The sequence below is a fragment of the Camellia sinensis genome, chromosome 6, assembly GCF_055761805.1.
Source record: "Camellia sinensis isolate YWXY chromosome 6, ASM5576180v1, whole genome shotgun sequence".
Classification (NCBI taxonomy): Eukaryota; Viridiplantae; Streptophyta; class Magnoliopsida; order Ericales; family Theaceae; genus Camellia; species Camellia sinensis.
In genome coordinates this window covers 138579612-138603784 of record NC_138966.1, presented here as the reverse complement: position 1 = coordinate 138603784, position 24173 = coordinate 138579612, and the positions used below count along the sequence as shown (strand labels likewise).

General features: G+C 39.3%; 1 pseudogene; it reads right to left on the bottom strand.

The window, feature by feature from the left end:
* The window catches only part of LOC114293167 (polygalacturonase-like), a 34067-nt pseudogene extending 10488 nt beyond the window's left edge, over nt 1–23579 (bottom strand).
* Nucleotides 23580–24173: the final 594 nt, after the last annotated feature.

Genomic DNA, 24173 nt, shown 5'->3' with positions numbered 1-24173 from the left:
TAGCGACGTTGGAGTTTCGATCTCCGTCGCCGTTGGTGGAGGCGTGGAGGAGTAATTGTCTGCCGGAGTCGCCGTGGCAGACGGAGGAAGGGAAGGTGCAGTTGACTATGACGACTGTGTAGACGCGGCCATAATCCACCTCCAAGTTCTGGGACGAAGCTCTGCCACTCGACGACGTCGGAGTCGATTCTACGGTGAAATCCAGTGGGGTAAGGTAACCAGCTGCAAAAGCTGTTTGGTATGTTGCTATCACCCACGGTGGGTGACGCCGTGTCGGTGGCAGAAGTGGAGGTCGCCGATCTTGGAGCTGACGACCGTGAGCAGCGTGGTGAGCTTGGTGCTGTAGCTGCTGGCACTTTTGCCTTGTATAAGAAGCATCAGTCAAAGAAAGACCCTGAGCATGCCCACAAGCATAAGATAGAGGAAGAGATAGTAGCTGAGGCTGCAGTTGAATCTGGTGGGTATGCATTCTATGAGCATCGTGAGAAGAAAAAATGCCAAGGAAGAAGAGTTTCTGGTATGTGTTTGTGGTATGTATTGAAAACTCCAACGGGCAGCGAAGGCAATGTTGCCGGCCGGAGTAGCTGGTGATAGAGTAGCCGGAGGTGGAGTGGCTGGTAGTGGAGCTGAAACCGGCGGAGTGGACACCACAGGAGGTGTGGCCGGAGATTGACCTCCAACGCTGGCGACGACAATGCAGATAAAAGCTACAACATAGACGAACCTGTGATCCATATCCACGGCCTCACTGGTGTGAAGGTGTTGATTATTCCCTCAGAGAGACAAGAGTTCAGTTCAGTTATGGAATTTGTGGCAGCAGAGTGAAGGTATGTGTAGAGGTCCGGCGGGCGGCCAAGGCGAGACTGCCGCCCGCCGGTGAAGCAGAATGACTAGGTTGTTAACCTAGCTCTGATACCATATAACAATAGTTTGATAAAAAGAGGGAGAGAGAGCAAATGAATAACTCTGTATTTCTATGTATTTTTGTGTATTTTTACAAAGAGATGTACACTCTCTTTATAGAGAGGAGAAGACAACATAGGATGCCAATTGAGGCACCGAAAGCAGAAAGCATAAAGCAAGGGGACACTAATTATTAAAGCTAAACACTAACATATAATAATATACTAACACCTTACAAGCCCAAAGGGAAGCCCCCTGTCCATCAAGCACTCCACCAACTATAGAAACTCCATTGACTCCCTCAAACAGAAGCCAGAGATCGGCATTTCCTAAAACATTGTAATTGGACGGAGCGACGAGCATGCCATCAATACGAATAGTTATAGCATTGTTTGTGCATCGTCCTCCAAAGTTTGCTGGTCTTCCAATCAAGTACCTTCCTGGCGGCACGTAAATTGTGGCTGGCTGTGCCGAACCACAGGCTAAAGCCCATGCACTCAGGAAGGACTTGGTTGAGTCGGTCTAGCCGTCGAGCTTGGCTCCCAAATTCAATACATTATATGTGATTGGAAGAGTTGATGATGATGATGATGATTGATGGAAAAAGAAGATGGTGAAGAGAAATGTGAGAACTGGAAGAGATTTCATCATGGAGGAGAGAGAGAGATGAGTTTAGGAGTCGAAGAGGTTTTGAATTAGTTGAGAGGTATTTATAGAGGATATGAATGCATCTTCTCGTAACTGAAAAAAAAAAAATAAGGAAAAAAAATAATGGTAGAGGTGCCGAAACTAGAAAATTACAATACGTTGTCTTTTGTTGCTTTTTTTAGGTCATGCGTAACTTTTAAAAGTTTCCTTATCTTGGGACTAAGAGTAATGCTAAGGACACCAAATTTTCTACCAAACAAATGACCAAATGTCTCACATGGGTGTGGGGTCCGCAATTTTGTGGGCCCCACACCCATGTGAAATATTTGGTAATTTATTTGGTAGAAAATTTAGGATCTCTAGCATTTTCCTGGGACTAATCTTCCATTTATGATAAGGAAAGTTAAAAAAAAAAAAATAAAATAAAATAAAAAATAAAATAAAATAAAATGATGCGTAATGATTTACTTAAAATGATCAAAATAACGGTAGACGTTTTTTTTTAAAAATTGGAAATAAAGCACATTATTCTTTATAAAAATTCTATATAAAGTCGTCAAAACAATATCTAATTTAGGTCTATAAAAAAAATGAATAGATAGGGTTCATAAAATTTTTAATATTGTAACAATGTTCACACCAAGTAAGACGTTGATATTACATGATAGAAATAATAAGAAACCTTAGCAGTAGGCAGTTACTAACGCTGTATTTGGTTGGGGAATTTGAAAAGGGTTTTGAAAAGGTAAAAGAAAAAATTAAGTGAAATGTGAAAAAATATATTTACATTTCACCTAATTTTACATACTTTTTTACTTTCTCTCTCCAAATCTCTTCTCAAATTTTCCAATCAAACACACTATAAAAGACGCGGGATTTGTGAATGAGCAGCAAAAGGAGCAGATGCCGTAGGTGGTGTTTACATGAGAGATAGGAGATCTTCAAAGTTCAAAGTTTAGTTAAACCCTTGTCTGGCAACTTTTCGTTTTAATTTAAAAATCAAAAAATTAATAAAAAAATTAAAAAGTCATCAAATTATATAAAAAAGATAAAAAAAAAAATTATTTTCTCTTTACTTTTTACATATTTTTCATAAAAATTAAAAAAAAAATTCTAAATATATTTAATTTTTTTATTTTATATTTTAACTAAAAATAAAAAAATTATTAAAATAACATGTTTGCAAACGAAATATAAATGAAAAAAAAAGCACAGAAAGCAATTAATATGAACGACTGTTAACATGATTATTTTTGTTTTGGTTGGCGTGCAAGATCAACGCCTCTACTCCATTCATGTTTCCATATAGGGGTGAGCATGGTCCGGATTGGATCGGATTGGAATAAAATCAGGACCAATCCGTTTTCTACAGTTCCTAAAATATTGGAACCAATCCAATCCGTTTAAATCATGGAACCAATCCGAACCAATCCATTTAAATACGGATTGGATCGGTTTAGGACCACGGATTCACATAATTAAATAACAAAAATATATTTATAACACTTTAATTTTATAAAAATATAAACATAGCGCTATATTAGTTCCACAATAGCAACATATTTTTCTATAATAGCGACATACTGTTCTAAAATTTAAACAACCATAAGAAAATTGGTTTCACTATAAGTATTTAAACCATTACAAATTAAAACTAAAAACCAACAAACAAGAGTAATAAAAGAAGATATTATACGGTTTTAGGTTTGAGTTTAGATTTTATATAGAATTAAGAGAAGATACTATAAGGGAGGATGTATAATAAAAATATAGACTATTTGTATACGGTTCGGATCGGTTCCAATCCGGAACCGTGAGATTCAATCCGGAACCAATCCGTAGACTACGGATTTTTAATTCTTCAATCCGGAATCGAACCGCGGATTCAAAAAATCAATCCAAACCTATCGGATTGGACTGGACTGGATCGGATTACGGATTTCACGGATTGCTTGCTCAGCCCTATTTCCATAGCTGCTCGGTGAAACTTGAGATAAATATCAAAATAAGACATTATTTTATTGGGTTTTTAAAAATTTAAGGTTGTGTTTGGTAGAATTTTATAAATATGATTTTAGAATATGAGTTATATTTTGAGTTTGTAAGTTATAAAATTATGATTTGAGTGTAGAACATTTGTTTGGTTATGATTTTTGAATAGAATATTGAATTGAGTTTTGAATTGTATGTAGAATTGAGTTTTGAAAGTTTGATGTGACATATGAAATAAGAAAATTTGTTTGGTGACGAATTTTCAAAATAGTTTTCAAAACTTAATTCAACTTATAATTGATAATCAAACATACAACTCATAACTCGATATCCATATTTTTTATCAACAGTCATAACCAAACTATTTTTAAAATACTCAAATAAAAAAAATGATTTTTTTTCAATTAATTGTTTTTAAGTAATTTTTTTGAATAATTTTTTTTTTCAAATAACTTCTATTTCAATTATTTAATGTCAATTAATTTTTCTGTAAATTCATTTTTTAAGCCTGTATAAACATTACAAATATTAAAAAATTTTAGAAAATTAAAATATTAAAAATATTCCGAAAATCAAAATATTAAAAATTAAAATATCAAATTATTAAAATTAAAACATAAAAATATTTTTATGAAAATTAAAATATTAAAAATATTCCTATAAAATAAAATAAAATATTTAAAATAAAAAAAAATATTTAAAATAAAAATTAAGTTGTTTTTGTATTTTGAAAAGAATTTTGAGTTGTGTGTTTGGTTATGAGTTTTGAAGAGTAATTATTATAGTTTGAAATGAGTTTTGAGAAATGAATGTAGAATTATGATTTGAAAATTGCAACCAAATAACACACTCAAATCAATGGTGAAACTATGTTTTGAAGTGACCTAATGATTTAACCATATGTGCATAATTGCAATCTCTTTCTAATCTAATTTTTCCTTGAGTTGTTCATTAAATTACCAAAATATGCCTCTTGTAATTCTATCCATTCACATATATATACACATGCATATATAGACAGTTATTTTTTGTAATGTTAGAATTTTTATTGAGCAACAATACATTTCTAAAAAACAAATACATAGAAAAAGGTTTAATTTGAAAGGTATAGATGAGATTAATTATGAATGTATCATTGACTACAAATAAGTGCATATTAGACGAACAAATAATAATTTAATACAAAGAAATGTACATGCGATACAACTACAAATGATGAAGCAAGCTTACGAGAAAACATGCAATAGTACAAAAAAGTGAAGTAACAAAATATGGCCGTGACTCCGTGAGACTGAAAGGCATGCAGTTACTGTTGTCAAAATGTGATTTCTCCCCCCGTGAAGATACAGACGGAGTGCTGCAACTCCAAGATTCAATCTAAGGCACTGTTTGTTTCACTGCATATAAAATGGAAGATATAATATGATGTGAGATTTAGTCAGAATATATAATGAATAGGATATAGGTATTGAATAATATATCCCTCAATTCATATTTGTTGACTTGATATATAAGATTGGATATATATTATCCATACTTGTTTTACAAAATATATTGTAGGATATAAACAAGTAATTTCTAAGATTGTCCTCATAATATTATATTATATTAAATTAAATTAAATAATATTATATTATATTATATTCAAAATTTATGTTAAATTATATTATATTAAATTAAATTTAATAATATTATATTATATTAAATTCAAAATTTGTATTAAATTAAATTATATTATATTATATTATATTATATTAAATAATATTATATTATATTATATTATATTAAATTCAATAATATTTATATTGAATTAAATTCAATAATATTATATTATATTAAATTCAATAATTATATTATATTAAATTCAAAATTTGTATTAAATAATATTATATTATATTAAATTAAATAATATTATATTATATTATATTAAATTCAATAATATTTATATTATATTAAATTCAAAAAATATATTAAATTATATTATGTTAGATAGACAAAAGGATAAATTAGACTTTTTAAATCATATCCCAACCAAGGAGATATGATATAATGGGGGGTGGTATTGTATATCCTCTACTTTTTGGGGATATACAATCCCATGGATATTATATTCTCTTTGAAAAAAATTATAAACATAAAATATGTAAACCCCACAAGATATAATATCTTATCTCACCTTTTATATCTTGGAATCAAACAGGCTAAGTGTTCATAAGCTTTCCTCTCGTCCAGTGTTATGAATAAGTTACGAACCAAATTGCTTAAAGAAATGATAGTCGTTGATGCAAATTCACCAATAAAGACAAGACACTTGACAATGCTACACTGTCAAAATAATAGCAACTGGACCCAAGCAAAAGCATGGTAACTACCACAAAATAAACTTCCTGAAGGATCCCCAAGTGGTTGTTACAATCATGTGTCTAGGTTTCATTTGTTTCAATGTAATTGTTTTTGTTTTTATTTTTCGGTATTTAGTTGACACTTGAAACAAAAATATTTTATCATTTACAATAGAAATTTTGATTCAATAAAGTATTATTTATAATTTTTTAGTGAGCTAAGTTATCTGTATTTGAAAAAAACTAAATGTGTTGAAAATATAGTGAGTGAGAGTCAACTTTGTAAAAATTAACTTACGAAATTTCGAAAGGTAAGTCATTTTTAAAAAAATGATATAAGAATATTTTTTGTTTAGCGAAACAACAAAAAATTAGTAAAATATTTTTATAAAAAATATTTTATGTCAATACAAACAGAGAGAGTGCAAAATCGCTATCCCATAGTATCCTCCTCACCAAAGAGGAACCTACTCAGCTCATCACCGTAGACATCCTCCTCCTCGTGAGATGGTTCTTCTCGCTCCCCATGTACTCACTCTCTATGAATGTGTGTTTGAAAAAAATAATTATTCAGTAATTTCGGAATATAGACGCGTAGTATTCTATAGGATTATAATTAGTGAAGAAGGTGGATATTGTGTTGGGTAATTAGAAAATATAATGAGACATATTAAATAATGATTGGATAAAGAATATGAATACGTGATAATCCACGAACATTCAATAATTTTCCATTTGAAAATGTAAGTGAGGGTATACATACCTTTCTATTTTCAAATTTAAATCCAAAATTTTGGAAAAAATGAGTAACGAATTATATTTGGGCCAAAATAAATTAAATTAGCCCAAAATGGAATCTAATATTTAAATAATTGAACATGGGCCAAAATAATTAAGTTAAGACATGAGCTCAATCTGCGTAGAAATAAACCCCTCCAGGCCCAATCAAAAGAATTATACAACGAAATCTCTAATAATGTGGACCTACCCACATCATACCTATGCTGCACAGAATTTAATTTACAAAAATGAGTAAGAGTTCTAAAAGTTGAGCTCTAAAGAGGCATTAAATTGTTTTTTTTTCACTCATGTTTTTTTTTTTTTTTTAATGATGTCAGCTCATTAGAGCTATTTGAGGGCAGCTCTAATTAGAGCTCTCTAGCAAAACCCTTTAACTTAAATCGTGCCTCCTGCACTTCGCACTTAATTTTAAAAAAGTTTTGTACTCAAATTTTTGCAGAACAACCTACCCATCACTTTAATTAAAATTCATTCGGGGTCTTCTCTATTAAAAGGAATTTCATACGAATAATGTTAGAAATATCAAATTTTTTATTAAATAAATAACTAAATATTTCATATGAGATATTTAGTTATTCATTTAGTAGAAAATTTGAGACCTTTAACATTTTTCATTTCGTCCAATTAGATTACAATAAGTTTGTGAACCACACACCTATGTAAAATATTTAGTCATTCATTTAGTAAAAAATTTGAGATCTGTACAATTTTTCATTTCGTCCAATTAGATTGTAATAAGTTTTAAAGCTTCTTTAAATCGTTTTTTAATTTGAAATTAATATTTTATGAAAAGTATTCCTGTGTATTGGTTTGCTATGTGGTGTGGTCTTATTGTGTTAATGGGTGTGCAATGATTTAAGCGTCTGTTTTTTTTTTTTTTTTAAGGGTTTTCGTGCGTTGATGCTTGTTGGTTAATGCTTGTCTTTTCGGTGCTAATCAAATTTGATTAGTGGTAACCTCTCACCAATTTTGGAACCCAAAATTAATATTTATTCTGTGTTTGGTTAGGAAATTTGAAAAGAGAAAGAAAAAAGGTATGTGATACTAAGTGAAATGTAAATATATTTTATTCACATTTTATCTAACTTTTTTTCATTTCTCTTTTCAAATTTATCTTCAAATTCCTTAACCAAACATAGCATTAATGACATAACAAGTACTCCTTGAATAATTTTTATTATCTATCTTAGATAATAAAGCAATCCTTCCCGATTGTTTTTATGTTTTTTGTTTTATTAGTACAATTCTCCCAGATTGTTGCTGAAGGCATAACTTTTCCAGCCTAATTTAAAAAGTGTCCACAGATTTGGAGTGTGGAATTAAGCTTTAGTTAATTATACTCATCCTCTTTTTGGATGTTTCACTTTTCCAGTTATGTTCCAGGAAATAAAATTGGGGGAATAACTTGGCAATCACTTCCTTCATATTACTATCTTTCATATTTTTTATATTTTATTTGGTGTCGGCTTCAGTCCGGTCCTTAGTCAGATTGGATCGTGTGGTTGAACCTGTAGAGGCCCACCACGGGTTCCGTTTTGATAATCTGGACCGTTCAATATGTAGAACTCGTCGAGTACTATAAGCTTGTAAAAAATCACGTTAATCGGATATCGGTAACTATGTGATCAAATCAGATTTTTATCAACCGTTAATTTATTCACCGTCCATTTTTTTATACAAAACTGATTTGATCACATAGCTACCGATATCCGATTAATGTGATTTTTTACAGGCTTATAATACTCGACGAGTTCTACACATTGAACGGTTTAGATTATCAAAACGGGACCCGTGGTGGGCCTCCATGGGCCTAACAATACAGTCCAGTCTGATTAAGAACTGGACAGAAGCCAAGCCCATTTTATTTTGTAGATTCATTCTGGTTTTACAATAATGATTCGAATCTTTCATCTTGTAAACTCAATAGTAAAAATCAGTCGTACAAAAAATTAATTTTATCGGATATCATTAAACACATGAACAAAATATATTTTGTTTTTTTTTAAAGGATAGCAATTGAGTTTAAACTTAAACCGTTTATTTTATAAAACAAATGCAATTTTTTCTTCTATTCATCAATATTCTCAAGTGATGTGACTTATGACACATCACTTAGGTTGGTTTGTGGGTCCAAAACATTTTCTATTTGATTAGTAAGATTAATAATGAGGGAATTAATATTTAAGAGATTAGTATATGATTGATTATCCAATTACACTAATGAGATAAATAAGTATATCTTATCCACGTTTGTTTTGCAATAGATATGAAAATATATCATTTCAATTATATATTTATTTTGCATTATTAGTTGTAGGTTTAAAAAAAATTCTTTCAATTTTGTTGGATAAAATGTCAATCGAAATCTAATCTCAATAACAAAAATTGTAACTAAACAATGGAATGTTAGTCTAATGGATTAATAATCTCATTCATATTATATAATTTGCCGAATCAAATAGGGCCCACAACAACAAATCAATGTTTTAGAGATAAAAATATAGGGATAAAATTATTTTTTAGAGACAAAATATTTTTTTTGTTAAAAGTTTCATTATTATATTTTGGGTGGTGCTACGTTCCCCTAATTTTGTCCCCTCAATTCCACCTCTAATGACATGGCTTACCCCCATGTAAAACGGTCCTACACTCCTCTTCCACTTATCTTTAGTCTTCCTAATTCTACATCATTGACGGTAGAATTAGTGGAGCACAATTAAGGGAATGAATCATTATTCTTATATTTTTAGTTACAAAATTAGATATTTCGTGATGAATTACTATATCTGTGGGGATATATTTTCTGAGTCCCAACACGTGGCCAAGGTGACGCCGACGTATCAGCCGAGGTGCCACGTGTGCAGGTCATGATGTCGAGGTGATCTCGGCAAGGCCGAGGTTATCTCCGAAGATATCGGAATCCGAGATAAGCAGATAAGGCATGAGAGTCCTAAGAATGAGGAAAGACTTTAGCACGGATAAGGATAAAGCTCATAGGAAGTTTATCTTTATCTCTTGGAGAGTCCAGGATAAGCACTGAGCAAGAGTCCATTGATGCTAGGCTTCTAGTGGGACTAGGATTGAGTCAACTATAAAAGAGAGGCGCCCCTGATGGGTCTAAGGTACGCAATTTATATTCTGAACAGTGAGTTTAGCAGTATTGATTATCTTTGAGAGATATACTGACTTGATCGTCGGAGTGCCCCCGGGTGGACGAACCACTGTCGGAATCTTCTCTTTCTGTTGCAGGTCAGACAGGTGCCATCTATTCTGCCAGTGCTCTCCAGCTGAATACTGAGTTGGTAGTGTGATCGGAAAATCACTCACACAATTTGGCGTCGTTTGTAGGAAAGAAAGAAGAATGGATGGCCAATGACGGACAGAAGGAAAAGATTGGGGACGACACTCCTGCTGGGAGCGATAGACCTATCGACCTTGACGTCGAAGGAGACAACCACAACACAGAAACTCGTGACCAGAATCACAGCAAGAAAGACGTCGGCCAGGATGGTGGCATACCAAAGAAGCCAGATCAAAGTGGGTACTACAATGAGGATGACCTCCATGTATGGAAGGATAGATGCCTGCGGAGAGATGAAGAAGTAAAAGAGATGGCAAACAAATTGGCAGACCTGCAATCGGTCGTCAATTTCATGATGCAAAACAATATCATGCAGCCACCATACCCGTTGCAGGACACGCCAATTCTAGCGGCCAATACCCAGAAGGGAGGACAGAAGACAATCCCAATAGCCCCACAGCACACCAGAAGCGAAAAACACTCTCACCGACCTTCTAGGGAGGTCGGGAGAGGAGAGAAGATGAGAGAAAAATCACGGAGAACGCATCGCGCCAAGAAGGCAGACCCCAAAGAACATCGGCATGTTCAGGGGCAGGCACTCTGCTTCGACACAACTCACGGAGAAAGATCGAAAAGGACCCACTGTAGACATCCCCGAACGTCCCGGGAGGGAATCCCGTTTTGTTCATTTGAGCTCACTACAGTTCGGACTCAAATTGTCACGGTTCTTAATCTGATCTCACAATGTGCGATGTGAGATTGATAAATCACCAAAGAGTCCAAATCCGACAAATCGTTTTGAAAAACAGATTTTTAGAAAGAAGTGCCAAGCATGGACTGCTTTGCCAGATACAGAGTCGCCACCTAAATGTTTTATTTTTGGGAAATTTAGGAAACCCTGACTCGTTGCCTAAGGCCACATGTCTGTCATCACCAAAGTTGCCTCGGCTCGGAAACTTGGGTACGATTGGGGAAGGTCAGCTATGAGCACCCCCGCTCGCCCGATCAAAGATCGGCCACTACTAAACATGATATCTCGTTTTTGAAAACACATGCGTTCTTATTCCGATTAATTAGCTAGAATTACTACGTGATGCGCGCAGCAAAACAAGTATAGATTAGATCGCCTAATTTGGAACAAAGTATCGCATATCCGTTTGTTTGGAAAATGATTTGAAGTTTGCTACTCGTAAGTAGGCTAAAACATGGATTTCAATGAATTATCCTAATTCAAGCAATCCAACCTTCACCCACAAACATTCAGGCAGTTATATCACCTAAGCAATTAGCCTCATGGAAAGCATGCTGTCATGTTAACATTCACACTCATGCGAGATGCTAAAGCATAAACACTTACAGTGTACTCCGAGCCAAAACAAGAAACTAGTTAGTAATCATGCATGATCCTAGTTCATGTTAAGATGGCTAATGCAACGCATGCAAAATGCAACTAAGATAGGCTCGGCTATCCTAAGAATGGCATATGAGGTGCGACAATCCAATACATGTATTCAACTTGGAATTGAAATACAATGCAGTTAGCATGATGCGCCGAGCCCGGTGCATGCAATACAAATGAATGATGCAAACATGCTATCATAAGTATGCTAATTGAAATGTTCCCTAAAACTAACCATTGAAAGCAGGTAAGTAAAAGGGAGAAAGAAGTGAGGGTTAAAAGACATGCACACACTCACGCACACTTATTACAACATTGCCCTCTCTCGGAGGGTCCGAATAAATAATACAAACCAAATAAGTAATTAACTACTTTAGCTAATTAAATATTACAAAATTCTAATTAATTAACAAATTAATTACAAAAGGAGGTGGCCGCAGCCCTGTCTCGGAATGATGGGACGATGCATGCTCGATTCGCCTCGCTCGGAAACCCGTTGCCATGCCACATGTTGCCTCTATTTACATTGTTCTGCACCTCTGAGAACTGTACAAGTCCCAAGGATGTTTCTGAACCACCTTGTGAGCATTATGGAAGGTCACCGGCCAAAAGGAAAGGCCACCGACCATTGGAAAATGGTCATCGGCCATAAGTGGAGCTCTCGGCCAACAATACATGGCCGGTCGGCATTGAAGATGGCCGACCGGCCATCTCTTCCTGCAGAATCCTGTTTTGCTGCAGCAGAGGGCAAATAGAGCATGGCAATGCATTTTCAAAGCAATGTATGCACAACCACCCTCCCTATCATGTTTAAGACTCAAGAGAGTGTAGTCCTCGACCCTCGGACCATCAATCACGCATTTCAATGCATGATGGCCAAAGAAGCTAAGTGTGCAACTCGATATGGAATGAAATGCACAAAACACATAAAGGGCCTCAACCTCTATCATGATTGATCAAGAGGCAAGGGATGCACGCACAATGCAATGCAACCTTGGCAAGCAAGCAAGCATGGAAATAACTCAAGTATGCAACAAATCTAATGCAACATGAGCATGTTAACATGCAATATGCAATAGGCATATAACCTAAACATGTGGACATGTATAGCATGCAACAACATGCAAAATGAAACAAGCATGCAACAACATGGTGAGATGGACTTACACTAACATGGGTAGCTCTCAAGCATGCCAAAATCAGTGGCCAAGATGAAGCAAACAAGGCACCGAAACTCATGCAAACATGCACAATGCAATGGCCCCGAGCCTAAAACACAAGATGCAACTCCCCAAGAGCATGGCAAAGATGAAACATGGCATACAATGGCATACATTCCAGCTCTGAAATGGCATACTAAATGACTCCAAAAATGACTCTGAAGCATGCAAACACTCATGTAATGCATTGTTAAAGACTTAAGCATCGAAGCTAGTGAGATGCAATACACTATAGACATGCAAAGCGATGCTCAAATGATGAAACCAACCCCAAACAGACCTGATGCAGGCCAAAATCAGTGGCAAAATATGTTGGGATGGTGGCTTAGAACGCACAAAGATGAAGCTCATGCAATGGTCCATAAATGAGGCATACAAGCACAACTCTCAAACGCATTTAAAGAGTGATAAATGCATGTGCATGACCATGAAACATAGACTGAAATTACACTATAAATGATGCCACATTATTGAAATAGGCCAAGTAATGCATACTAAATGACTCAATACACAAAGCTTACAAGCAAGATTGAACCAAAGCTATGCAAAACAAGTCATGGGTGACCAAGACAACCAAAATCAGACCTCAAGCATACCAAAACATGGATAAAATCTTCTTGAAGTCAAGCCAAAAGCATGCTAAAAAGACATGTCACAATATGACGCATGTTAGGTTATTTCATGGGATTGCATGGCAAGTGTATGGAGCATGCAAGGGCTAACCAAACCAAACCTAAGAAAAGGCATGACATGATAAAATAAGCCCAAGAACATGCTGAAATGGACACAACATAGGCTAAAATGAGATGCTACTTCAAGGAGCATACAAAGCTAGTGTGTGTGATTTACACTACAAGTGTATGAGGCATGCAAGGGCCAACCAAACCAACCAAAAACAGATCTAAGGCATGTTAAAACTATACCAAAAATCTACTAAGATGGCCCAAAAACAAGCTAGAAACACATGTTCAAACATGAGGCATACAAGACTAGTTTGCAAAATTTACACTACAAGTGTATAAACCATGCATGGAATGACCAAGATAGGCAAAAATAGTGGCATATGACAGAAAAATAACCACAAATACCAGCTAAGACATGGCCAACATGAACTTAAAAAAGGTGCTCACATATGAGGCAAATATGACAAGTATTGAAGACAACAAAGAGAGGGGATGGCCCTCTCCTTCTTAGGACCTCAAAACACCATCCCCACCAGAGAAGGCCAATACAAGGTGGTCCCGAAACTTACAAAAAAGGCACAAAAAAGAGGCCAAACAAGGCCTAAGAGGAGGGAAACAACTCCAAACACAAAAATGATCTTAAACAAACTTCAAAAGCATGCAAAAATAGAACTTTTATCAGTTATAAGTTAAGCTCAAAAAAGCATGCAAGATAGGCTAAAAGTGTGTGCAAAAACGGGGAATAAAGAGGATAGTTCTCACCCTTGATGCACAGCTGCAAAACTAGCCGGTTCTTGGACCAAGAACCAACTCTTTGAGACCTCTCAAGACCCTCAAAGAACCTTAGGTCAATGGTGGAGGTGTATGGCTATGAGGTGTGGTGCTAAAGGCCAAGAACAAACACTTTCTAAGCCTAAATTATAGAGACAAAGAGAGATATATGCTTCTTGCCTTAAACAAATTTTTGGAACCTCTCTAAAGGAGAGGGAGGCCCTCTCTTATAGAGAAACAAGAGGGTTCAAGCTTCTAGGAGAAGCTAAAGAGGTTCAAGCTTCTTCAAGAAGCTAAAAAGGTTCAAGCTTCTTGGAGAAGCTAAAAAAAGGTTCAAGCTTCTTGGAGAAGCTAAAGAGGTTCAAGCTTCTTGGAGAAGCTAAAAAGGTTCAAACGATTCAAGCTTCCTCAAGAAGCTAAAACAAAGGTTCAAAAGGTTCAAGCTTTCTCAAGAAGCTTAAACAAGGGTTCAAAAGGTTCAAGCTTCCTCAAGAAGCTTAAAACAAGAGTGCAAATCCTCCATACACGTATGGAGGGCAGGGTCTGTGTTTACCAGCTGGCACAGCTGGTATGCATAATGCTTAAAAAAGGCAAAGAAAAGGTCTCGGCTAGAAAAAGTAGCCGATTGACCAAAACAATGGTCGGCCGACCAAAAGCAATGCCGAATGGCCAATACCTTTGGCCGGTAACAATAAAACAGGGCCGGTGGCCTCAAGCCATGGCCAGCGAGGTGTGGGGATGGCCAACATGCCATTCCCTGCCCTTAGAAGCAAAAACACAAGGGTTTGGTCCATGACCGAACACAAAACAAATAAGTTGAGAGATCTTGAGGCAAGGCGCATATCCGAGACCTCCGAGAACTCAAGAGGAACATGAACATGGATGATCATCGAGTGTTCAAACGATGACGTCCAAGTCTTGAGGACTGTCAAAAATGTGATGTCTACACCCACCATAAAGCTGAGAGTAGCATGTCGAAAAGACTGAAGTCAGGAGGTAGCCGAACTCCTGGGCGGAGCAAAGAAAACTTGAGAGATTATCTCAAGAGGAAGCAACAGAATGCCGATGCCGAGGTAACTTCCCCTGAAAAGTCGAGAACACCATTCTCAGTGGAGTTAGACAAATTTGAGGCGCTGAAGAGATTCAGTATGCCAAGGTTCCAAATATACGATGGTAAGTCAGATCCCAACTTTCACGTCGGATTATACTTGAACTCAATGGCATTGTAAAGTGGGAACGAGCCGTTGTTCTGCAAAGTGTTCCCCTCATCTTTTGGAGAGATTGCATCAGATTGGTTCCACAAACTACCAAAGGGAAGCGTGAAGACTTGGGAAGGCCTGGCCGAGATGTTTGTGGCCAAGTTCGTGATAAACAAGCTGCAGCCATTGAGGGTGGACGCATTAATGGCTCTGAAGATCAGTAAGGATGAAGGCCTTAGGGCCTATGCAAAAAGGTACTATGAGGTGTTCAACCGAATACCAGAATATAATCAAGAAGTTGCAGTCGTATCTTTCAAGAACGGCCTAAAAGACAACTGTCCACTGCGAAAATCTTTGGCAAAGACATTGCCAAAAAGTATGGAAGAGCTCATGGCGAGAATCGAGAAGTATACCAGAGCCGAGGAAGACACGTCTTGGACTAAAGAGACAAAGCAAGAGAAGGGAAACGGCTCGCCGAAGCGAGGCCGAGGTAACAATGGATCAAGCAAGCAGGAGACAGAACTGAGGGCTACATAAGCAGTGACAACTGTGTTCCGAATCCCAACTCACAAAGTCCTGGATCAAATTCGGAATCAACCCTATTTCAAAACACCAGCAAAGGCACCAGGAGAATTCATGAAAAGAAACCTTGGCAGGCATTGTGCTTACCACAATGTAAACGGGCATATGACTCAGGGCTGCAGAGCCCTGAAAACACACTTGGAAGACCTGGTGAGGCATGGCCATCTAAGAGACCTTGTGGATGAAGCCAGAACAAGGGAAGAACAGGCAAGATTGCCTCAAGCGACAGCAGCTCCACCTCCCTCAGCACAGCAACCTCAAGCAGGAGGACCTCGGGTAATTAATGTAATTCACTCGAATGTCAGCGAAAATGAGATCATGGGGGAGACCCAGAAGGTGAAGCACTTGCAGCATGTCTACCAAGTCGGGGAGAAGAGACATCGGGCAGAGGAGTGCCAAGGACCAGTAGTGTCCTTTTCTGAAGCCGACCTTGAGATGGTGCAGCACCCGTATAATGATGCCTTGGTAATATCCCTCCAGGTTGGGGAATGCCAGGTATGGCGCATCCTGATTGACCAAGGCAACTCTTGTGACATCATGTACGTCCGATGTTACAAGGAGCTTGGCCTTCACCCAAACGATATAGAGCAATCCAATAGCCCAATGGTTAGGTTCAATGGAACGCCGACATCGCCACTAGGAACAACCAGCTTGGAGGTGCAGGCAAGCACCAGGAAGATGACAACAGAGTTCACCATAATTGACACACCCTCCCCTTACAACATCATTTTGAGAAGACCATGGTTGCATGCAATGAAGGTTGTTCCCTTAACTTTGCATCAACTATTGCGGTTCCCAACAGAGCATGGGATTGAGGAGGTTAGAGGAGATCATCTGCAAGCAAAGAACTGCTCCATGGCAGCAATGAAATCCACCTGCAGCATAAGAGAACCAGAGAAGGCAGAGATCGAAGACGAAGACGTGGAGGTCTTAGAGGATGTCGGCAAGGAGCCAGCCAAGAAAAGTGAAGAAGCACTGAAGAAAATCCTCGTCCAGGAGGGGGATGAAGAATGCTTCTTTCTTCTCGGCTCGGGCTTAGCCAAAGAAGAAGAAAAAGAGTTGGAAGATTTTTTGAGAGCAAATATTGAGGTGTTTGCTTGGACACCTTATGAGATGCCTGGCATTGGCCCTGAGGTCACTTTCCATAAACTGAATGTGGATAGGTCGGTAAAACCAGTGGTCCAACGAGCAAGAAGACCGATGTTGATACACGTCAAAGCAGTGGAAGAGGAAGTAGACAGACTTCTGGAGGCCAGGGCCATTCGATAGGTAAATTACCCGACATGGCTATCAAACACAGTGGTGGTGAAGAAAAAGAATGGTAAATGGAGGGTCTGCGTGGACTTTACCAGCTTGAACAAGGCCTGTCCCAAAGACATTTTTCCTCTACCCAAGATTGACCAGCTGGTAGACGCCACTTCGGGGCATGGAAAGATGAGCTTCCTGGATGCCTACAGGGGATATCATCAGATAGCCATGTATTTCCCAAATGAGGAGAAGACTGCATTTATTACCAAAAGGTTTGTACTGCTACAGAGTGATGCCTTTTGGGTTGAAAAACGATGGAGCAACTTACCAAAGACTAGTAACCAAGATGTTCAAACACCTGATTGGCAGAACGGTGAAAGTTTACATCGATGACATGGTCGTGAAGACAAAGGAACCTAAAGGTCATCTGGCCGACCTGAAAGCAGTCTTTGACATCCTTAAAACATATCGGCTCCGACTCAATGCAGCGAAGTGTGCATTTGGAGGGGGATCTAGTAAGTTTTTAGGATACCTGGTGACTAGAAGGGGCATTGAGGCTAACCCAGTCAGATTAAGGCCATCTTGGAATTGAAGAGCCCGACGTCGGCAAAACAGGTACAAATGTTGACTGGAAGGGCCGCAGCCCTGAATAGGTTCATAAGCAGAAGCTCAGATAAGTGCAAACCTTTCTTCAACTTAGTGAAGAAAGCCACATATTTTTTTATGAAGAGCCCGACGTCGGCAGAAGCTCATAAGGCCATCTTGGAATTGAAGAGCCCGACGTCGGCAAAACAGGTACAGATGTTGACTGGAAGGGCCGCAGCCCTGAATAGGTTCATAAGCAGAAGCTCAGACAAGTGCAAACCTTTCTTCAACTTAGTGAAGAAAGCCACATATTTTTTTATGAAGAGCCCGACGTCGACAGAAGCTCATAAGGCCATCTTGGAATTGAAGAGCCTGACGTCGGCAAAACAGGTACAGATGTTGATTGGAAGGGCCGCAGCCCTGAATAGGTTCATAAGCAGAAGCTCAGACAAGTGCAAACCTTTCTTCAACTTAGTGAAGAAAGCCACATATTTTTTTATGGACAGAAGAATGCGAGGCCGCCCTGGCCGACCTGGAGAAGTATTTGACCACAGCTCCAGTTCTTTCAAATCCAGAACTTGGAGAGAAGTTGTTTTTGTACTTAGCAGTCTTAGAACACGCAGTAAGCGCAGTGGTAATCCGAGAAGAAAAAAGGGAGCAAAGGGTTGTTTACTATGTAAGCAAAACCTTGGTCAATGCAGAAATAAGGTATCTACCCTTAGAGAAATTGGCACTGGCTTTAGTAATGGCTTCAAAGAAGCTGAACCATTACTTCCAGGCCCATAAAATTGTGGTGCTAACTGAACACCCCTTGAAGTCTTTGCTACAACAAGGAGACCTGACAGGAAGAATAGCCAAATGGGCAGTGGCCTTGGGACAGTATGACTTGGAGTACAGACCTAGAACAGCAATCAAAGGCCAAGTTTTGGCCGACTTTGTGGCCGAGTTCACACTAGAATCCATCGTACATCGAGCTCCGTTGAGCCGAGGTGAACGATGTCCAAGCAAACAAGGAGAAGTCCAGCCAAATGTAACAGAACAAAAGAAAGAGGAAAAACTCAGACCCTGCAGCATTTACATCGGCGACTCCTTTCGAGTGTTTGTCGATGTGAGCTCAACTGGCAAGGAGCAGGGGCAGGAGTAGTACTGGTATCTCCAGATGGAGAAGTACTAGAACAGTCCATTCGATTGGGGTTCAAGGCCTCAAACAATGAAGCAGAGTATGAAGCATTGATAGCAGGACTAAAGCTGGCAGTAGCAGTAAAAACAGATGAAGTGATAGTCTTCTGTGACTCCCAGCTCATTGTTAACCAGACAACGAGCGAATTTGCAGCCCGAGATGAAAGGATGTCATCCTATGCAAAGGAAGTCAACAGGTTAGTAGCTTTGTTCCAGAATTGCCGACTACATCAAGTTAGCCGAGATGATAACAATTACGCCGATGCACTAGCCAATCTGGCCAGTGCAATACAACCTGGAAAAGCAAGGACGATAATGGTCAAATACTTGTCAGGCCCAAGCATCGAACCACTAACCACAGAGCGTGAAGCAATGTGTGTGGACATGGGACCAAGCTGGATGGATGCAATTGTTACATTCTTGAAAGAAAGAAAGCTACCAGATGACCACAAGGAGACACACAAGATCAGATTGAAGTCGGCAAGATTCAGTCTAACAGCAAAAGGACATCTCTACAGAAGATCTTTCACTGGACCCCTTTTAAGGTGTGTACACCCATCACAAGTTGAAGATTTTTTATATGAAATACATGAAGGAATCTGTGGAAGCCACACCGAGGGCAGATCACTAGCCCATAGGGCCATTACCCAAGGGTATTGGTGGCCCTACATGCAAAAGGATGCAGAGGCCTATGTCAAGAAGTGTGAAAAATGCCAAAGGTTTGCACCATTGATACACCAACCAGTAGCAGACCTGAACCCAGTATCCAGGCCTTGGTCGTTTGCCCAATGGGGCATGGATCTCGTTGGGCAACTGGACAAAGGAAGTACCTGCTGGTAGCAACAGATTACTTCACCAAGTGGATAGAAGCTGAGCCCCTAGCCAAGATCCGAGATGTAGACGTGAAGAACTTCTTATGGAGAAACATCATCACCAAATTTGGCATTCCGAGAGCAATAGTTGTTGACAATGGAACACAATTTGACAGCAAGCTAATCAAGAACTTCTGTGCAAAGTTCAAGATCAAGAACTACTTTTCAACCCCAAGTTTTCCCCAAAGTAATGGACAAGTAGAAGCATCCAACAAAGTTATCTTGGATGGGATAAAGAAGAGGCTGCAAGCAGCAAAAGAAAAGTAGGTGGAAGAACTACCAAGTGTATTCTGGGCATATCGAACTACGCCGAGAAGATCAACAGGGGAATCCCCTTTTGCCATGGCTTATGGCACAGAAGCTGTCATCCCACTGGAGATCGGCATCCTAGGGATCAGAATCCAGGGAGTAGAGAACGGGACTAATGATGTACTCTTAGCTCGAGATCTGGACCTACTAGAAGAAAGAAGGGAGAGTGCTGCAATTCAGCTTGCAGCTTACCAGCAGCAGCTTGCCAGATAGGAATGGCAACGGGGCGGGGCGGGCCGGGGATCACCCTCCCCGTCCCCGATCCCCGAAACTACAAAAATCTCCGTCCCCGGCCCCGATCCCCGACGGGGAACTCATCACTCCCCCCAACCCCGCCCCCAACGGGGATCGGATTTCCCTGACCCCAGAAAATCCCCGTACTCATCATCAACAACATCATTCAGCAACATCATCCAAAAAAAAAAAAAAATTCATGAACAAAAACATCAACAGCAACATCTTAAAAAAAAAAAAAAAACCATCAACAACTTCATCAAGGGATTCAAGGAAGCAACATCATCAACAAAAAAAAAAAAAAAAAATAGAGTCAGATTTGGTGGAGGGACGAAATCGACGGTGGCGGAGGAGGATCTTCTCAGATCTGCCATGGCAGAGAGAGGGGGAAGCGAGAGGCGACGGAGGAGGCCGCAAGAGGCGACGGAGGAGGAGGTCACCGGATCGGATGGTGTCACTGCAACTGCGGTGATTCGGAGGAGGAGGTCGCGGTGATAGGAGGAGGGAGAGGAGGGAGATCGCGGTGATAGGAGAGGGAGATCGGTGGAGGGTTTTAGAGAGAGAGAGAGAGAGACATGAGGGGCGGTGATGGATGATAAAATCAATTGTAAAATCAATACAGAGGTGTTGGTTTTATGTATTGATGAGAGGTGGTGATGGACGGATTATTTTATGTATTGATAAAGGAAGATAAAGGAAAATGATTATTTTATGTATTGATAAAGGAAAATCAATACAGTGTGTAAAATAGAGAGGTTCAATACAGTGTGTAAATGAGTGACGGACAAGGGTTGGTTTATAATATATATATGTGTGTATATAGGGGTAAAATAGTAATTTTATTTCGGGGAAATTCGGGGCCGGGGCTTGAACACTGATCCCCGTCCCCAACCCGAAACTGATCGGGGATTTAATTTTGAATACCATCCCCGTCCCCACGGGGATATTTTTCGGAGAAAAACCATTATAATTCGGGACGGGGGATCGGGTCCCTGTCGGGCCGGGTTTAAATTGCCATCTCTATTGCCAGAGCTTATAATAAAAGAGTCAACCCAAGGGAGTTCCAAGTCAGCGACCTAGTCTTGAGAAAAGTCGTTGGCAACAAGAAGGATCCCAGAGAGGGCAAGCTTGGCCCAAACTGGGAAGGACCCTACAGAATCACTTCAGTATTGGGCAATGGGGAATATCAGCTTGAAGATAGTGAGGACAAAGAGTTACTAAGACCCTGGAATACTTGTAATTTGAAGTTTTTCTATCGTTAGATTTTCCTTGTTATTTGCCGACGTAATGAATAAAATTTTAGCAGAATTCTTCTACATTTGTGACTGATAAAGATACATAACGTTGTTTCTGGAATACATGCATAATGAGACCCCAAGTGAAACTTAGGTTCACATTAGGGGGCAGAGAGAAGAAATGATGTTTAACACTTGTTGAAACTTGAGAAAAGTTTACAAGTTGAAGTTAAACCGAAATGATGTTTAACACTTGTTGAAACTTGAGAAAAGTTTACAAATTGAAGTTAAACCGAAATGATGTTTAACACTTGTTAAAACTTGAGAAAAATTTACAAGTTGACGTTAAACCGAAATGATGTTTAACACTTGTTGAAATTTGAGAAAAATTTACAAGTTGAAACCGAGATCGCGCCAAGAAAGGTACTTGGATACTTGCCGAAGTAAATCATCAGTTTGTATAACCGAGGTATGTCACCCCGAGAAGTTTGCACAAGATTGAAGTATATATTAAAGATATGCAAAGTATAAAAGTCATACAAGAGCAATAAAGGGAAGACAAACACACAAGCATTCAAGAAAGAAGGAAGTTGTATTCATTAAAAGGCACGTCGGCCATATGAAGTGCTTAGATTGTCTTAAAAAAACAAAGAAGTACAAAGTGTAAAAAACAAAGGAAAAAGACATCAAAACTAAGATTCCTCAGCATCATTAGTAGGCTGAGTTTGGATCTCGGAAGACTATTGGGAGGACATCTCGGCCACCTTCTCGGCCGCAAGCTCAGCATCAATCTCGTGAAGGGTCTAATCAAGGCTCTTGTCGGCGAGAGGCACGTCCAACGATGCCTGCTCAGTGGTAACTTCCTTGGAGACTTCCTCAACCTCCTCATCTTGAGTCAAGTCTAGGACTTGCTCATTTTGAGGAAGAGACTTCGCCCCAGCAACGTCTTTTGACTTCCTTACCAAAACTTCCTCCTCGGACTCAGAGTCATTGTCGGCGGATTGGCTCGGAGTTGGGGGAATGGCAGAGGAAGGACATCAGTATTCCTAAGGGGGGAGTCCTCGGGGACATCCAGCCTTTTCAGCAAGGGCATCCAGCCAAGGTTAAAACCCCTGTTACATGCCTATTTCACCTGCTTTTCATAGTCCGTCGTGACATCGGCCACCCCCTCGTTGTAGCCTTTCTCATCGGCTACCTTGACTTCAGCCTCTTTTGTGGCCAGAGCGTCTTGCAGTTCCTTTTGGGCTTGGGCCATCTTCTCCTCGGCCTTTCTCTTTTCGGCCTCAAGAACCTTCTTAATGGCCTCAATAGATTCAGTCTTTTCTTCGGCATCGGTTTGAGCTTTGATGGCAGCCTCGGCCTGGTCTTCAAACTTTTTCATTTTTTATTGCAAACCTTTGTTGGCCTTTTGAAGACTGGAGACCTCCCTCTTCATTTCGGCCAGCCTCTCCCGGTTCTTGAAGGATTGTACTGAGAACGAATGGGCATGCTAGATGGCCTAAAAGTAAACAGAACAGAAGTTGTTAGAAAAAAATTACAAGTATAAAAAAAAAAAAAAAAAACAGAAAGAAAAAGTTGCCAGATAAAGACACTTACTTGAATGGAGCGTTGAAGCATCAGAGCGTAGTTTTCATACTCGCTCAACTCGGCGTTTCGGTCGAGATCGCCGGGAAGAAGCAGAGCGGTACTGAGGGCTACGCCGACGTTAATGTCATCAGCGCTATCGTTAGCCATAACTGGCTTATCTTCCAGAGTAATTTTGGGGGCCCAGGGGGCATCATGTTTTCGAGACCCCGAGGTAGCTGACGCGGATGACCTCGGCTTCTTTGATTTTGGGGATTCAGATGGTTGGACCTCAGTACGCCTCTTTCCAGCAGCAGACTGAGACTTGTCGCTCTCAACTAATTTAGAGATCGGCAAGGTGTCCTCAGTTTCAACCTGAGTCGCCATTGCCTTTTGCTGAGCCTTTTTCATTCTTTTTTGCTTTGGTGGAGGCTGGGTTTGTGTTGGCTGAACATCAACGTCAGAAGGGATGCTGGCTAAGAGGTCTTTTGCAATAGCTTTCTGGCGGCCCATCTCGGAAGAAAAAGCAGTTCGTCGCCGACGTTGTCGCTGAGATGGTGGGATTAGGTATGGAGCCGAGGTTGACGATTGCTCAGCTGGATCAGAGGTTGATCCTTGGTCTGTCCAAGATGTGGATGCGACTTGTGGATTTGTGGTAGAAGGTGGAGAAAGGCTTTTCTTCTTCTTTTTTGGGACGTTTGGAAGAGCCGACTTATAAGTAGGGATGAAGTTGAGAAGCAGAGGGGCCTTCCGTTTGAGAACTGACAGATCCAAAAGTCTCCTCAAGTCTTTGTTGGGAAAGAAAGACTGACGGAAGCCCTTTGGTGGCTGAGGAAGAGCTGCAAGAAAAACAGACGTTAGAAGCAGATAAATAATTAAAGACTTTGAAAAAACTTTGAAAACAAGTATGGGTGCAAGGCTCTTACCATTGCCCTCTACAAAAACGATTCGAGGAAGAGAGTAGAGATGGAGGTCCTCGTCTGGAGCAAACTACCAGTTCCCCGAGGTAATGAAATAGTCATCCCCAGCTCCTTTATTGGAGTCAGGGAGGTCGGCTACGATTTTGTACTCAGTGGACCTCGGCTTATGGTAATAAACATAGCCCGT